We start from the raw sequence: 13218 nt of genomic DNA on the forward strand, positions 1-13218 counted from the left end.
GCGGCGGACCGACAGTGGGGAGTGGTTTCGGGGAGGGCGGGCCGGCCGCGGGCGGCGGGGGCTGGCGGTTCGGCCGGTGGTGGCTGGCGGCTCAGGGGGGGTGGAGTTTGATGATAAACTGGAGGCCCTTGATTTTGTATCCAACGGCTGGAAAATCTAATGACCAGAGATGAAAAAGTCAGTCGACTGACGTGTAGCCTCACCCCACACGTACACATGCACGCACGCAAGACACGCACGCATGTAGGCGTGCAACACTGACACGTACACATGCACGCATGCTGGCGTGCAACACTGCCACGTACACATGCACTCACGAACACACGCACGTACGCACCCATGCATGCAACACTGAAACATACCCTTGCACACACGTAACACTTGCACGCCTGCATGCACACAACACATGACGCAAGACACACGTTCAACCTATACGTGCATGCACCCTTTGTTAATGACACGGATTGTTACGGGTATTAATCAATCTTATCTGTGATAAGCAGAACATTGATGTTTGCAGCGGTCTTTATGAATCACAACGTATTGAACGGGCTATCAACATAGTAGGCTTATCTACATGAAAAAGATGATGTCACACTCAATGAACAATCATCAGTTTATGAAATGCCCGCTTCTGACCGCCCTGGCCCACCAAAGGTTCCACTACTGTGCGCTGCCTGCGTTGGGTCACTGACATGCATGCCATGCACCCAAAGAGCCCACATGTCAATGGAAGAACGGCACGGTGTCCTAGGTCAGAGTCGAGGGCGCCACTCGCGGCACGCCTGGCTGAACATGCCTCCGTGCCGCATTCAAACGCCTCCATGAAACTGCCCGTGTGGAAGCCGAGAAACCCACTCTGGACAGACGTCCGTTCATGACCGGGCCGGCATTAAACACAACGCGGTCGAGCTCCTCCCGTCCGCCATCTATTTAATCTCCTATTTAAACGAGGCCAAACGCCGGCCAAGAATCGCACCCCTCCACTGCTCCCCTATCTCCTCCACCATTTTGTCCACTCTTACAATGGCTTACGAAGAGTAGTTATTCCGCATCCAAGCCGGCTGGGTAGCCCGCCGGATACGAGCTATGCAGCTCCCTGATCCACCTCCCTCCCCTTGCCCGACGGAGCCAGTTGCCGCCCCAAGACGGCGCGCGGTTCAGCAACTCGCCGCTCCAGGCCAGCTCGACGAGGAGCGGCACGCCGCCGCCTCGTCCGCGTCTCCCATTTTTGTGGCCGAGACTCCCATGTCGGTGGCCGTGCCATGCAAGCAGCGACAGAAGCCGGGTGCGCGGAGAGCGACGAGTCGGTGGCCAGCGCCTCCGCGTCCGCCGCCATCATCGAGGAGAATTAGAACACGGGAGGCCACCACCGCTTGGGTCCCATGAAGGCCACCACGGAGGCGATGCCGGCGTACACAGCAGGTGTCTTGCCGGATCCTTTTTTTGCGAGGACCTTCGTCGACCCCGCATGGGCTCCATAGAAGAGGGGAATGTTAGGATGAACTCGAGCCGTTGCCGGCCATGGCGAAGTAGTGGCCGGTGATGAACTGGAACCGGTGCCGGCCACCATCATCTTCGGCACCAGCCAATGATATCAGTTGGGCAGTGGGGAAGCGAGCCATCCTTTGCGCTGAAGCATATACCTCCGGGGCTCCCGACAGTCCGGTGATCGTGCTGCCGGACATGAGGAACACAAATCGATCGGCGGGCGACCATTTAGGCCAGGTATTATATACCTGTGCTGTCCAGAACTAGCACCGCGTAGTTCATTTGAATGTAATGAAATCCGTCATGTTTTTATGAAAATCCGGTATTTTATATGATTTCCGTCGTTGTTTATATGAAATATCAGTTTGTCTACATGTTTGCGTGAATTTCGTCCGGTTGGTTGAGTTGTTGTCATAATGTGTGCGGCTACGGTTGGATGGCATAATTTGCGGGTCGCCGGTCGGTCTGCGGGCGGCTCGGGCGGCGTTGTGGGACAAAAAAACACAGCTCGTGCGAGCTCGTCTCCAACGTGCGTGCTGGAGGATGCATGACAACATGAGCACCCGAGCCATTCCTCGTTCATCGGTGGCAAAGGCACCGGTGGACAAAAGGGTCGCCAATATTTTGGCTACCCTGGGCAAGATCCAAACAGCCCCTCCCAATAGATTCAAATCCCTCGTTCGCCGTGGAATTTTTCCGTGTGTTGTTTTCATGGACTAGCAAGATGCCCGTGCATTGCACGGAACATCAAGATGCATTTTTTACAAACTCCCGCATGCATGCAAGGGATAATTAATGTCCTCCTTTGCTAGTACCACGAGGCAAACACCATTAATATTGCATCGATTAGTGTTAGTGGCCTTGTATATCTGCAAATTGTAATTTTGATAGTGGCCCCTTGTATATAAAAATGGAGGGAGAAAGATGAGAGATAAGGTGAGGAGGAGTGGGACGTGGTGGTGACTGGTGGTCGGACTGGGCGGAGGCATGGGGATGGACGGCGCATTATGTTGTCAGGACCCCGACTCAATGCCACATCGATCCAGCATGTAACACATCATATCACTTTGCGGCCTCACGCACGGTATCCCCACGGGTGTCGCCTTACTTTTGCCCGGGACCGTTTGCGCCTTTTGGCACACGTATATGATGGTGTCGCTAGCATCCATATGATAAAGAGCCCGGGCTGACATGGCTAGTCGTAAACCCAAAGTGGCACTAACTTACAGGGACAGGCATCCATGACCCAGCATCGAACGTGTCGGTCATCAGCGAGTGGATCCAGGCTGTAGCACTGGGCTAACAGGACTCCGGTGAACCGGGCTGTAGCGGGCTAGCAGGACTCCGGTATTCATCACGTGACATTTCCCCGAAGGGACAGACACAGGATCGAAGAAGGACACATGCCGGCCAGCGTAAGTGTTCCGGAGCAGTAGCAAGCTACCAGGGCTGAGTGGAAGCACTAGGAGACATTTCCCGGTAAGAGAGGCTACTAAGGATAAACAACTAGATAGTCAGATCCCACACATAGTAATACACATTACACGTACGCATAACATGCAAGTATGTGTTGTACAACATGGCATCACAGCATAACTCAACAACTTATATAGATAAAGGCTCAGAAGAGCCGTCATAGCATTTATTGCAAACAGGGGTCACAAGACCCGTCATACAGAGCATACAAGCAACAAGCGGAAGCATTACATGTCTGGGTACAGACATCTACAAATGAAAAAGGCTGAAGAGCCTGACTATCTACAACATCCGATCAAGATCGTAGCTGAGGTACTAGCTACTAGTCGAAGTCCATGAGAACCCTAGTAAGACCGAAGTCTCCGCTGCAAAAAACATAAATAAAGCAGCATGAGTACAAAGGTACTCAGCAAGACTTACATCAGATTCTATCATACATGCATCTGTATCAAGAGGGTAATGTGGGGTTTGGTTGCAGCAAGCCAGCTTTGACTCTGTGGCTATCCTGTTCTACGACTACCAGAAACTCTGGAGGTGAAACAACGTACACGAGTCCACTAATCCCCACACAATACACTACTATGGATTCATCCCCGTCTCCCTACGAGAAGGCCATCCATAGCACTCACACTTGTCTTGAGCATTTTATAGTATCCACTTCAAGTTGTCTATGTACCATGTAAGCATCCAAGAAGTCCATAACCACGGACCCGGCTATTCGAATAGATCATGTTAACCCTGCAGGGGTGTACTTCTTCACACACGCTCTCGCCACTTACCGCCATGTACACGTCATGTATCTCGGCAACCTTCAAGCGGAAGCCTGGCGAGGGTGTCGGCCACGACCTGACTAACCACACAAGACTCTAATCCAGGTTTATCGCCTATTCGGGTTCCATCCGCAAGGAGATCCGGCCGGGGTTTCACTCACGGCCCCAAACGATGTGTGCAGGGTTCCCAAGCCCACCTCGCCGGATGGATCTACGCTTGGTACACCGTGCCACTGGTGCCTAGTCTGTCCCAAGCCCACCTGGCCGGGTGCCACTCGGTAGACTACTAACACTACCTACAAACACCAGAAACTAGTTGCGACTCCTGGACAGAGATCAAGTTGATTAATAAGTCGAGAGGGCTTGGAGCGCCCGGAGCCCAATGTGTGGTAGTATCGAGTCATTGGACAACATACATAGAACTCAGTGCTTAAGGACGGTTCCAGTGAGACAACCCACCATGTACTCCTACATGGCCTCTCACCGCTACCTTTACCAAATCGTGTTCACACACACTTCATTCTCAGCATCAGAACATATCGTAACACTCCAATTCATTCCCAATGAATCAGACCTGACACAACTCTAAGCAATAGCAGGCATAGCATGGTAGGAACACATCAGTGGCTTCAATCAACTCCTACACATGCTAGTGGGTTTCAACTATTTACTGTGGCAATGACAGGTCATGCAGAGGAATGGGTTCAACTACCGCAGCACAAAGTAGCAGATGAATCGTTGTTGTCCTAATGCAATAACTGAGAGCAGGAGCGAGAGAGTAGGGTTTTATCGAAATGAACAAGGGGGTTTGCTTGCCTGGTAAAACAACAGAGGAGGCACTGCTTCACAGACAGGTACTCTGGAACGTCTCCGGAGCAGGATCTATCGAGAAGGAATGGTGTCGGCAATCAATACACAATCATATGCAACAATATGATGCATGAACATGGCATGTAGATGTGATGCTGTTTGAGCTAATGCATCTGGTAAACATTTGGTTTGAAGTCCATTTGAACCAAAGGTTCAAATGCATTTCTAAATTAAGTCTCTTATATATGCCCTAATGTGTTTTCCCATATTCAGCATGTATAAGTTGGTTTGTCATGCATGAAACTAATACAGATGGAAAGATTGCATTTTTCTGATAATTTTTCATATATAAATTATTTAAATCTGAGCTACGGTTGAATTGTTATGAATTTTTGAAGTTTAAAACATTTTCTGGATTTTCTGAATTATTTTAATTCCAGAAAATAAATAATTGCGTCAGCATGACGTCATCACTACATCAGCTGGTCAACGCGGCTGTCCAGGTCAAATCTGACGTGTGGGACCCACACGTCAGTGACAGGGGGTTAACCCCGAGTCAAACCTGGGCTGGTTAGCTTTGACTAAGCCCTGGGGCCCACTTGTCAGCGTCAGTGGGTGGGGAATTAGTGACTAATTAACAAGCCACGTCAGCCCGCCGGAGTTCTGGCCGGCGGCGACCAATAGCGCGGCGGCGACTCGCCGGACTTGCGTTACAGACGGCGTTTGATCGCGCGAAGACCACCGGGGCGTAGCCCGTCGTCGTCCGCAACCAGGGGAGCTGGTTGGGGGGCTGCGGGGGCGCTGGAGCTCGCCGGAGCAAGCTTGCGGCGGCGGCCGGAGCTCGGCTGTGTTCGGGGACGCGGCTGCAGCGTGCAACCCCGCGAACTAGAGCGCTAGCGGGGCACTACGAGGTGCGGCGAGAGTGCTAGGTACACTGGCGTGGCCAAAAGGTCGCCGGAGCAACGCCGGTGACAAGCTCGAGCGGAGGCGAGCTTCGGCCATGGCGGAGCTAAGGCCTAGACGGCGCAGACGGACACGTGGAGGAGGGGGTTCGGTGCGGGGGCTCACCGCGGAACCAGCGAGCGCGGGGGCGAGGTCGGGGATGCCCGGTAGCTCCCGAATCGCCGGCGAGGATCCACGGCGGCCGGAGTCGAATTTGGCGACGGCGACGGCTCCATGGGGCACTCCGGCTTGCGTGGCTCGGCGAGGAGGTAGCTGCCGACGAGGCGGAGCTCCTGGGGACGACGGGGAGGCGAGGGAGAGGCGGTGGCTACGGTGATGCCCGTCGGCGGCGGCGGTGGTTCTCGGGTGAGAGGGAGAGAGAGCAGGGGGAGAAGAGGAGGGCGAGGGAGAGTGAGAGCGGTGCGGGGCAGCTGCGTGGCTTCGTCCGGGGCATCGAGGGAGTCCGGGGAAGCAGGAGGTGGCCAGCAGGGGGGAGGTGGCGCGCGCGCGTGCCGGCGAGCGTCGGGCACACGCCGCTCCCCTGTCGGGGAGGAAGACGACAGAGGAGGGGGGGGCCAGGTGGGCTGGGCCGCCTGTTGGCTGGGCCGGCCTGCTGCGGCTGGGCTGCACAGGGGAAGCCCCAGGTAAGCCCCTCCTTCTTTTATTTCTGTTTTCTTTTCTAATTTTCTGACATTTGTTTGATTTAGTAAATATATTAAATCATTTAATTTTATTATGCCAATTTTTGTAGGGGCTAATGGTATTATTCCAGAGCTCTTTTATAATTGGCATAATTTTTGGACCATATTTCATATATATAGAAATATCTTTCCAATGCAAATATTTATCGAATTAATCCAATTGGCAAAAATAAGTATCCATGAGCTCCTAAAAATATTGTTTTGATTTTTATCTCTGTCCAATATTTTTAGAGGGCATCATGAGCATTTTCTTGGACCCTTTTGGAGAAATTTTTAATTGGGTCATTTTCAAAAATGATTCTGAGGGTTCCACCAATCCTCATTTCAAATTTAAATGAAATTTAAATATGATGCACAAATAGCTAGCTAGTCTAAGTCATACCAGACTAGGGATGTGACAACTCGCCCCCACTTGAAAGAATCTCGTCTCGAGATTCAGGGGTCGACGGAAAGAAAGCGGGGTACTCCAGTCGAAGACGATCTTCTCGCTCCCAGGTAGCCTCTCTCTCGGAATGATGAGACCACTGAACTTTGAGAAACTTGATGTTCTGACGTCGGGTAACACGCTCTGCTTGATCAAGAATGCGAACCGGGTACTCTCGGTATGTGAGGTTATCTTGGAGATCAAGCGTTTCGTGGTCCACTCCACGGATAGGATCCGAGAAGCAACGCCTGAGTTGAGAGACGTGGAAGACATCATGACCTCGAGAAAGATGTGGGGGTAGTTCCAATTGGTAGGCAACCTCTCCTCGTTTAGCGAGAATGTGAAAAGGACCAATGTAACGAGGAGCCAACTTGCCCTTGATAGCGAAACGATGGGTACCCTTTAAAGGAGTAACCCGAAGGTAAGCTTGGTCGCCAATTTCATAAGTCATATCCTTATGATGACGATCGTACTGACTTTTCTGACGAGACTGGGCTGTTTTCAAAGTCTCACGAATGATGCGAACTTGCTCTTCTGCCTCCTGGATCATATCCGGTCCAAAGAATTGTCTTTCACCGGTTTCTGACCAGTTCAAAGGTGTTCGACATCTTCGTCCATAGAGAACCTCAAAAGGAGCTTGCTTGAGGCTGGATTGGTAGCTATTGTTATAAGCAAACTCGGCGAAAGGAAGACATTTCTCCCAATCCATACCGAATGAGATAACGCAAGCTCTGAGCATGTCTTCGAGAATTTGATTGACCCGTTCCACCTGACCACTCGACTGAGGGTGGAAAGCGGTACTGAAGGAAAGATGGGTTCCCATGGCAGTTTGGAAGCTCTCCCAAAAATGAGAAGTGAAAAGACTGCCACGGTCTGAATTGATCTCTAGTGGAACACCATGAAGTGATACTATTCGAGAAATGTATAAGTCAGCAAGCTGACTAGCAGTGATACTCTCTCGAACAGGAAGGAAGTGAGCCACTTTGGAGAGACGATCAATGACTACGAAGATAGCGTTATTCCCTCTCTTGGTCCTGGGAAAGCCGGTGATGAAGTCCATACCAACTTTATCCCATTTCCATTCAGGAATAGCTAAAGGCTGAAGGGTGCCAGCAGGTCTCTGATGCTCTGCCTTAACGTGACGACATACGTCACATTTAGCAATGAACTCAGCGATTTCTCTCTTCATCCTAGTCCACCAGAACCTCTGGCGTAGGTCCTGATACATCTTAGTGCTACCGGGATGAATCGTGAGAGGAGATTCATGCGCCTCCTTAAGAATCAATTGTCGCAGATGTTGATTCTTGGGAACCACCAAGCGATTTTCAAAGAAAACAACACCACGATCATCCATAGAGAAACATCCACCAACTCCCTTCTTAATGTTTCTCTTGATCCGGGAAATTCCTGTGTCTTGCTTTTGAGCTGCGATAATCTGATCCTTAAGATCAGATTTCGCCACCAGGGTAGAAAGAAAGCCGCGAGGAGCTATGTGAAGATTAAGCTTACAGAATTCCTCATGGAGAAGTGGTTGGCCTTGCTGCAACATGAGATTGTTGCAATAGGATTTACGGCTTAGCGCATCAGCCATGACATTGGCTTTGCCTGGGGTGTAGGTAATCCCTAAATCATAATCTGTGATCAACTCCAACCAACGTCTTTGCCTAAGGTTTAGGTCTGGTTGGGTGAAGATATACTTGAGACTCTGGTGATCGGTGTAGATCTCGCAACGTTTACCAAGAAGGTAATGTCGCCAGGTCTTGAGTGCATAGACTACGGCTGCAAGCTCTAGATCATGTGTAGGATAATTATCCTCATGTGGATGCAACTGTCGAGATGCATAGGCAATCACATGACGATCCTGCATAAGAATGCAACCTAGTCCCTGTCGTGAGGCATCGCAGTAGATAATAAAGTCTTTAGTGAAATCCGGTGGCACAAGTATGGGAGCAGAAGTCAGGCGCCTTTTCAGTTCCTGAAAACTGTACTCACACTGTGGGGACCACTCGAACTTTTTATCTTTCTTGAGAAGTTCCGTGAGGGGTTTGGCTACTTTGGAGAAGTTTTCAACAAAGCGGCGACAATAGCTGGCTAGACCAAGGAAGCTCCTAACTTGTTTAACGGTCTCAGGTGGAGTCCAATCGAGAACAGCCTGAACTCTCTCGGGATTGACAGCAATGCCCTTACCAGAGATTACGTGACCTAAGTAGGTCACTTCTGACAACCAAAATTCACACTTGGAGAACTTGGCATAAAGGCGATGCTCTCTAAGTTTTTCTAACACAAGTCTAAGATGTTCGGCATGCTCTTCCTCGTTCTTCGAGTAGATAAGAATATCATCGAGGTAAACCACGACGAACTTATCTAAGTACTCCATGAAGATCGAGTTCATCAAGCGGGAGAATGTGGCTGGGGCGTTGGTTAGGCCGAAGGACATGACGGTGTACTCGTACTGGCCATAACGAGTGACAAAAGCTGTTTTGGGAATGTCCCCGTTTCTGATCTTGATTTGATGGTAGCCTAATCTTAAATCCATCTTGGAGAAGACTGAGGATCCAGCGAGCTGATCATACAGGTCGTTGATCCTGGGGAGCGGATACTTGTTCTTTATCGTGACCAAATTAACGGGACGATAATCAACGACCATCCGGTCCGTACCGTCTTTCTTCTTGACAAAGAGGACGGGGCAAGCCCAAGGAGAAGAACTAGGACGGATGAAACCCTTTTGCAAGGACTCATCGAGTTGTTTCTTAAGCTCGGCTAGTTCTAAGGGTGCCATCTTGTAGGGTCTCCGGGAGATTGGAGCTGTTCCTGGAATAAGATCTATGACGAACTCTACATCTCTGTCAGGCGGAACACCTGGCAGTTCCTCTGGAAAGACATCCGGAAAGTCACGGACTACCGGGATATCTTCAAGGTCTGGAAGAGGGCTGGCATTAAGAGAATAGAGCTGACGCTTTGCAACTCTAGTGGAGACGGTGACTATCTTGCCAGATGGGTGTGTGAGCTGAACAGACCTGGTGAAACAATCAATCTTGGCATGATGAGCTGTCATCCAGTCCATACCCAAGATGATGTTAATATCCGAAGACTTGAGAGATATCAAGGAAGCAAGGAATACAAGTCTGTCCACAAGGATTTCATTGCCATAACTTATCCTAGAAGTTTGCCATTTGGATCCAGGAGTTTGAATAAGTAGTGGGGAGGGCATATCACAAAATGACATGTCGTGCAAGCGGGCATAGCTTTCAGAAATGAAGGAATGAGACGCTCCAGTATCGAACAAGACCGATGCTGGATGACAGTTGACAAGGAGTGTTCCAAGAACGACATCTGGATCATCATGAGCGTCTTTAGCTGAGACGTGATGCACACGTCCACGTGCAGTGGGGGCTGACTTGGCACTGATCATCTTGCGTGATGGCTTACCACGGCCAATAGACTTCTCGGGCTGGGGTGGAGCAACTCTGGACTAAGTGCAAATACGGGCGATGTGGCCTGGCTCTCCGCACTTGTAACAAATCTTGGAGGTAGGATGTGGACCTGTATTAGAAGGCGGTCCACCAATAGGCCTGGGTGGAGCATACTGCTGAGCTTGATGAGGTGCCACATAAGATGGCCTCGGTACATATTTGATCGGAAGAGCAGAGTTTGGAACCCAAATCCGGCGCTTCTGGGAACTAGAACCGGAGGAAGATCCCAAATCACAGGTGTGCTTACGAGACTCCTCATAGGTGAGTTGAGCTGTCTCTGCATTGATGGCCTTGTTCACAAGGGCTTGGAATGTATCACAATGATGCAGGTGGAGATCACGACGCAACTTGGGGTTGAGACCCTTCCGGAACCTAGCTTGCTTCTTGGCGTCCGTGGACACTTCTTCTGTGGCATAGCGGGCAAGGTTCTCGAATTCTCTGCTATAAGCATCAACAGCCATCTTACTCTGGGTGAAACTATAGAACTCTTCTCTCTTGCGATCAATGAGGGCCTGGGGAATGTGATGCTCGCGAAAAGCCTCAACGAAATCCCTCCAGGTGGAAGTCTGGCCAGCGGGAAGCATAGCCTCATAGTTCTGCCACCAAAGACTAGCAGGACCTTCCAGGTGGTGTGCAGCATAGGTGACCTTGTCATCTTCAGCTACGTTCGCGGAACGCAGCTTATGGGTGATGCTACGGAGCCAGTCATCTGCATCGAGTGGCTCGATGGAATGATGAAAGGTAGGTGGGTGCAAACGAATGAAATCATGAATGGTAGCAGACCCTTTGAACTGATGTGCGGTGTTCTCCTCGATACGTGCCAACAAACGGTTAGACTCACGCTTGTTCCTCTCCATCTCTAGCATGAACTCTGTCAACGAAGGCGGGTCGGGAGGATCCTCATCCCTACCATCTCCGTGGTTCTGGCTACGAACAACAGAACTTGATGACATCCTGGTGAAACGATACCAGCGACGGAATCAGCATCAACTATCGACTGTAGAACGTAGGACAAGGAATTAGTATCTCTCGAACTCCTAGGGAAATTTCGGCAGCATAACGGCAGTAAAATGCTCAGAATGAGACATCCTACTAAAAATGGGGTGGTAACATACTCAAGGTTCTGAGATCATACTAAGCAGACTACACCGGAAAATACTCAAAACTGGGGTATGACTCTGATCAACCAATCCTATGGGGCTACGGAGTAGTAACACGTGATCCTGATAGACGGAAGAGAAAGCCTAGTTCCTTAACCCCGTCGGAAAGATAGGACGACTCAGATCAGAAGGTCATGAAGTATAAGGAGTAAAAGAGCCTTACGTTCCAATCCACAAACAATTCCCTTACATAACTAAAGATTTTCTAGACTCAACTTCGACCAGTTTGGCTTGGTAATCCTACAGGCAGTCAAGCTCTGATACCAACGCTGTCAGGACCCCGACTCAATGCCACATCGATCCAGCATGTAACACATCATATCACTTTGCGGCCTCACGCACGGTATCCCCACGGGTGTCGCCTTACTTTTGCCCGGGACCGTTTGCGCCTTTTGGCACACGTATATGATGGTGTCGCTAGCATCCATATGATAAAGAGCCCGAGCTGACATGGCTAGTCGTAAACCCAAAGTGGCACTAACTTACAGGGACAGGCATCCATGACCCAGCATCGAACGTGTCGGTCATCAGCGAGTGGATCCAGGCTGTAGCACTGGGCTAACAGGACTCCGGTGAACCGGGCTGTAGCGGGCTAGCAGGACTCCGGTATTCATCGCGTGACATTTCCCCGAAGGGACAGACACAGGATCGAAGAAGGACACATGCCAGCCAGCCTAAGTGTTCCGGAGCAGTAGCAAGCTACCAGGGCTCAGTGGAAGCACTAGGAGACATTTCCCGGTAAGAGAGGCTACTAAGGATAAACAACTACATAGTCAGATCCCACACATAGTAATACACATTACACGTACGCATAACATGCAAGTATGTGCTGTACAACATGGCATCACAGCATAACTCAACAACTTATATAGATAAAGGCTCAGAAGAGCCGTCATAGCATTTATTGCAAACAGGGGTCACAAGACCCGTCATACAGAGCATACAAGCAACAAGCGGAAGCATTACATGTCTGGGTACAGACATCTACAAATGAAAAAGGCTGAAGAGCCTGACTATCTACAACATCCGATCAAGATCGTAGCTGAGGTACTAGCTACTAGTCGAAGTCCATGAGAACCCTAGTAAGACCGAAGTCTCCGCTGCAAAAAACATAAATAAAGCAGCATGAGTACAAAGGTACTCAGCAAGACTTACATCAGATTCTATCATACATGCATCTGTATCAAGAGGGTAATGTGGGTGTTGGTTGCAGCAAGCCAGCTTTGACTCTGTGGCTATCCTGTTCTACGACTACCAGAAACTCTGGAGGTGAAACAACGTACACGAGTCCACTAATCCCCACACAATACACTACTATGGATTCATCCCCGTCTCCCTACGAGAAGGCCATCCATAGCACTCACACTTGTCTTGAGCATTTTATAGTATCCACTTCAAGTTGTCTATGTACCATGTAAGCATCCAAGAAGTCCATAACCGCGGACCCGGCTATTCGAATAGATCATGTTAACCCTGCAGGGGTGTACTTCTTCACACACGCTCTCGCCACTTACCGCCATGTACACGTCATGTATCTCGGCAACCTTCAAGCGGAAGCCTGGCGAGGGTGTCGGCCACGACCTGACTAACCACACAAGACTCTAATCCAGGTTTATCGCCTATTCGGGTTCCATCCGCAAGGAGATCCGGCCGGGGTTTCACTCACGGCCCCAAACGATGTGTGCAGGGTTCCCAAGCCCACCTCGCCGGATGGATCTACGCTTGGTACACCGTGCCACTGGTGCCTAGTCTGTCCCAAGCCCACCTGGCCGGGTGCCACTTGGTAGACTACTAACACTACCTACAAACACCAGAAACTAGTTGCGACTCCTGGACAGAGATCAAGTTGATTAATAAGTCGAGAGGGCTTGGAGCGCCCGGAGCCCAATGTGTGGTAGTATCGAGTCATTGGACAACATACATAGAACTCAGTGCTTAAGGACGGTTCCAGTGAGACAACCCACCATGTAC

Source organism: Triticum aestivum, chromosome 7A, assembly GCF_018294505.1.
Source record: "Triticum aestivum cultivar Chinese Spring chromosome 7A, IWGSC CS RefSeq v2.1, whole genome shotgun sequence".
NCBI classification, from domain to species: Eukaryota; Viridiplantae; Streptophyta; class Magnoliopsida; order Poales; family Poaceae; genus Triticum; species Triticum aestivum.